Source organism: Leptidea sinapis, chromosome 45 (genome assembly GCF_905404315.1).
Source record: "Leptidea sinapis chromosome 45, ilLepSina1.1, whole genome shotgun sequence".
In the NCBI taxonomy this organism is placed as follows: Eukaryota; Metazoa; Arthropoda; class Insecta; order Lepidoptera; family Pieridae; genus Leptidea; species Leptidea sinapis.
In genome coordinates, this window is record NC_066309.1 from 8,959,855 (window position 1) to 8,964,768 (window position 4,914).

Genomic DNA, 4,914 nt, shown 5'->3' on the forward strand with positions numbered 1-4,914 from the left:
ACGGCAGTCGGCGTCGAGAGTCGAGTCCGTAGCGAACGGTTCGCGACGCCGAATTCAACGCCGCTCAAGTTTTTTCTTGTAAAAAGAGTGAAAAACGCACGCGACAAAAATACAAAAACGCACAACACCAACCACCACCCCCAGCCACAACAACTGCTGCTGTTTTATTATTCTCGTCGTCGTCTCATCGTCATTCATATTTTATTTAATATATATTTATATTTGAGTAAGTTTGTGAATGCGCGCGATGATAACGACGATGATATATAATAACAATACGGTTGTTGGTACTCTCGGGGCAGAGCTGGTGTGTCTGTGTCTGTGTTTGTGTCGCGCGTTGTTTTATATGTTCTTTTTTTACAATATAAAAAATGAGACAGACTCACCGCGCTGTGTCGATCGAGCGTTTTCGAGTTTCCCTATGCGGATGATATTTGATTTGGTGATTTGAAAGGTTTTTTGTGATTTCGTTTCTCATAATTCCTCTCTTCACTCTCTCTATAGTATCATACGCTGCGGCGATCCTCGTCACGTTGAAAGCGATCGTGTAAATTTTTTGCGCGCACCAAGACGCCGACTGGGCTTCGACGGTTTCCCTCTGTTAAGATTTTTAACGTGAGGGCCCGCAAGCCGGAACGCGTCGCGCATTTCACTCGTGCGAGACGTTCACGCTCCTCTCAAGCACCGGGCGTCGATCCGATTTGTGATCACGACGTGTACCGATATTAATACGTTGATACCGCTTCTATTGCGTGTCATCATTTTTATTATTACCCGAAGGGACTCTCGTTACTGAACTTTCATAACATACAATCGGCCCATCGCCGATTTATGATTCGTTCAACGCGCACCGTATGCCTTTGAGATATATAGTATACAGTGCGCGAACGGATATCTCACGATATGTTCAAGATGTCATAGTCGCGACGCCCTAAGGGGAGATCGCGACGCATGACGCGCTGAGCGCGACAACAATCGTTGTTTGCAGCAGCTCCCTGGTTGATCCTGCCAGTAGTTATATGCTTGTCTCAAAGATTAAGCCATGCATGTCTCAGTGCAAGCCGTATTAAGGCGATACCGCGAATGGCTCAATATATCAGTTTTGGTTCCTTAGATCTTACTCAGTTACTTGGATAACTGTGGTAATTCTAGAGCTAATACATGCAATCAGAGCTCTGACCAGTGATGGGATGAGTGCTTTTATTAGATCAAAACCAATCGACGGAGGGCCTCGCGTCCGAAGTCGTTAATTTTGATGAATCTGGATAACTTTTGCCGATCGCATGGTCCAGTACCGGCGACGCATCTTTCAAATGTCTGCCTTATCAACTTTCGATGGTAGTTTCTGCGACTACCATGGTTGTCACGGGTAACGGGGAATCAGGGTTCGATTCCGGAGAGGGAGCCTGAGAAACGGCTACCACATCCAAGGAAGGCAGCAGGCGCGCAAATTACCCACTCCCGGCACGGGGAGGTAGTGACGAAAAATAACGATACGGGACTCTTACGAGGCCTCGTAATCGGAATGAGTACACTTTAAATATTTTAACGAGGAACAATTGGAGGGCAAGTCTGGTGCCAGCAGCCGCGGTAATTCCAGCTCCAATAGCGTATACTAAAATTGTTGCGGTTAAAAAGCTCGTAGTTGCATTTGTGCGCCGCGCTGTCGGTGCATCGCATCCGCGGTGATACTGACACGTCTGCGGAGCATATCGTCGGTGAGCCGGCGGTAAAACGCCGGTTCAATATCAAAATCCTATCGCGGTGCTCTTCAGTGAGTGTCGAGATGGGCCGACAATTTTACTTTGAACAAATTAGAGTGCTCAAAGCGGGCTCAAAATGCCGCTTGAATATTTCGTGCATGGAATAATAGAATATGATCTCGGTTCTATTTTGTTGGTTTTCAGAACTCCGAGGTAATGATTAATAGGGATAACTGGGGGCATTCGTATTGCGACGTTAGAGGTGAAATTCTTGGATCGTCGCAAGACGAACATCAGCGAAAGCATTTGCCAAAGGTGTTTTCATCAATCAAGAACGAAAGTTAGAGGTTCGAAGGCGATTAGATACCGCCCTAGTTCTAACCGTAAATATGTCATCTAGCGATCCGCCGACGTTACTACAATGGCTCGGCGGGCAGCTTCCGGGAAACCAAAGATTTTGGACTCCGGGGGGAGTATGGTTGCAAAGCTGAAACTTAAAGGAATTGACGGAAGGGCACCACCAGGAGTGGAGCCTGCGGCTTAATTTGACTCAACACGGGAAATCTCACCAGGCCCGGACACCGGAAGGATTGACAGATTAACAGCTCTTTCTTGATTCGGTGGGTGGTGGTGCATGGCCGTTCTTAGTTGGTGGAGCGATTTGTCTGGTTAATTCCGGTAACGAACGAGACTCTAGCCTGCTAAATAGGCGTCGTCATTTAGGTGTGCGCGGCTTCAGGGTCGCGCAACTCACTGGCGGCGTATTAAAATTCTTCTTAGAGGGACCGGCGGCTTCGAGCCGCACGAGATTGAGCAATAACAGGTCTGTGATGCCCTTAGATGTCCTGGGCCGCACGCGCGCTACACTGAAGGAATCAACATGTTCTCCCTGGCCTAGAGGCCCGGGCAACCCGTTGAAACTCCTTCGTGCTGGGGATTGGGGTTTGCAATTATCCCCCATAAACGAGGAATTCCTAGTAAGCGCGAGTCATAAGCTCGCGTTGATTACGTCCCTGCCCTTTGTACACACCGCCCGTCGCTACTACCGATTGAATGATTTAGTGAGGTCTTCGGACCGACACGCGGTGGCTTCGCGGCCGTCGGCGTTGCTGGAAGTTGACCAAACTTGATCATTTAGAGGAAGTAAAAGTCGTAACAAGGTTTCCGTAGGGGAACCTGCGGAAGGATCATTAACGTGTAACGGTCGCGTGCGCGAGCGTTGTCGCCGACACGCTTCGCTCACAGCCGACTGTTGACGATGATAACTTCAATCACGTGTCAATCACTGATTATTTTCGCGCTCGCGATGTGCTCTCTGTGCTCCGTTGTCGCGTTTGCCGCGCGCGCGCTGACATCTCCCGCCGCAAGTGGGGGGGGTGTCCGGCACGACGTCTCCGGCACGACGCTTCGGCGGGCGCGGTTCGCATGTACGCGACGCGCGTGCGTCTCGCGACGCGCTCATGTCGAGTGCGAAGCGAGTCGAGATCACGACGTACGCGCAATGCGTGCGTCACATAATATTTTGTTACACACAGAGATCGTTCACGTATTTTCTAAATATAAAAACTATTACCCTGAACGGTGGATCACTTGGCTCGCGGGTCGATGAAGAACGCAGTTAACTGCGCGTCATAGTGTGAACTGCAGGACACATTTGAACATCGACATTTCGAACGCACATTGCGGTCCGTGGAGAAATATCCAGGACCACTCCTGTCTGAGGGCCGGGCTGCATAAAAGAATACGACGACGCCGTCGCTGTATGCTGACAACACTGTTTGCGCGCCTAAAAAACGTGTAAAACGAGTGACGGTCTTCGGGCCGGGCTCGGGTAAACCCCGCCGGTTTTCCGGGGCCCGCTCGATCCGTTCGAAAATGTAAAATAAGCCGCAACGCGTGGTGCTGTTCGCGTGCAACGCCGTCTCCGCCTCACGCCCGACGTGGGTCACGGAGACGGGCGCGGTACCGGGGCGCGCTCGTTCGCTGTCACACGCGGATATCTCGTGATTAATTTTAATTAATCTGTGCAGAGCTCTCTATGTGAACGGCGGTGCGTGGCTGCGCCTTCGGTTCGCGTCCCGTGCGCTGCACGTGTTATTTCGGCCCGACGTGAGCGTGCAAACGAGTAGGCGGACTCGACGTCCGAAGGGCGCTTCGATCGCGGTACGTGCGCGGGTCGACGATACGTCGTTGAGACTTATTGGCGGCGCGCGCACGACGGTGTCGCTGCGCTGACGGATATCGTGTCTGCCTCATACTTTTTATCGTTGGCCTCAGATCAGGGAGGATCACCCGCCGAATTTAAGCATATTAGTAAGCGGAGGAAAAGAAACTAACCAGGATTCCCTCAGTAGCGGCGAGCGAACAGGGATAAGCCCAGCGCCGAATCCCGCGGTCGTCACGGTCGCGGGACATGTGGTGTTAGGGAGGTTCGCTTTCTCGCGGTCGCCGCTCCCGTCCAAGTTCGTCTTGAACGGGGCCGTTTTCCCATAGAGGGTGCCAGGCCCGTAGCGACGGAGCGAGTCCGCGAGAGGGACTCTCCTCAGAGTCGGGTTGCTTGAGAGTGCCAGCCCTAAGTGGGTGGTAAACTCCATCTAAGGCTAAATATAACCGCGAGACCGATAGCGAACAAGTACCGTGAGGGAAAGTTGAAAAGAACTTTGAAGAGAGAGTTCAAGAGTACGTGAAACCGTTCAGGGGTAAACCTGCGAAACTCGAATGAACGAACGGAGAGATTCATCGTCACTCCGGGGCGTACGGCGGCGTGCCGCGATGTGCGCGAGACTCGTGCTCGCGTTCACCGGTCGCCGCCGTTGACGCACCCGGACGGCGTGCACTTCTCTCTTAGTACACATTATGCATCGCGACCCGTTCGTCTGTTCGGCCTAAGCGTTGTCCGGGAGCCGGGCGGCTGCGCGTTCACGCGCACAGCCGTCCGACCGTGACGATCGCCGGCCGGCGGCGGACGGTACTTGTCATGAAACGCGCACGCGTCTCCATCCGGGGACGCGTCCGGCCCGACGCGAGCGAGAGTCGTCGTCGACATCCTGCCCTTGTGCGGATGCTGACGCGACGCCGCTGTCGTCGCAGCCGTGTAGTCTCGGACTGTGCGCGTATCAGTCGGCGATGTTACTGTTTCGGGCACTCGCAGGACCCGTCTTGAAACACGGACCAAGGAGTCTAGCATGTGTGCGAGTCATTGAGTTATGAA

At 52.6% G+C, this 4,914-nt stretch overlaps 2 non-coding genes across 2 annotated transcripts; both read left to right on the forward strand.

Annotated features, from left to right (window-relative positions):
• The first annotated feature begins 992 nt into the window (after positions 1–992).
• LOC126977668 (small subunit ribosomal RNA) lies at positions 993–2,896 on the forward strand. The gene has a single exon (XR_007732342.1). It is a non-coding gene; the product is annotated as a small subunit ribosomal RNA (ribosomal RNA).
• Positions 2,897–3,273: 377 nt separating this feature from the next.
• Positions 3,274–3,430, forward strand: LOC126977593 (5.8S ribosomal RNA). Its single transcript, XR_007732267.1, has one exon. It is a non-coding gene; the product is annotated as a 5.8S ribosomal RNA (ribosomal RNA).
• Positions 3,431–4,914: the final 1,484 nt, after the last annotated feature.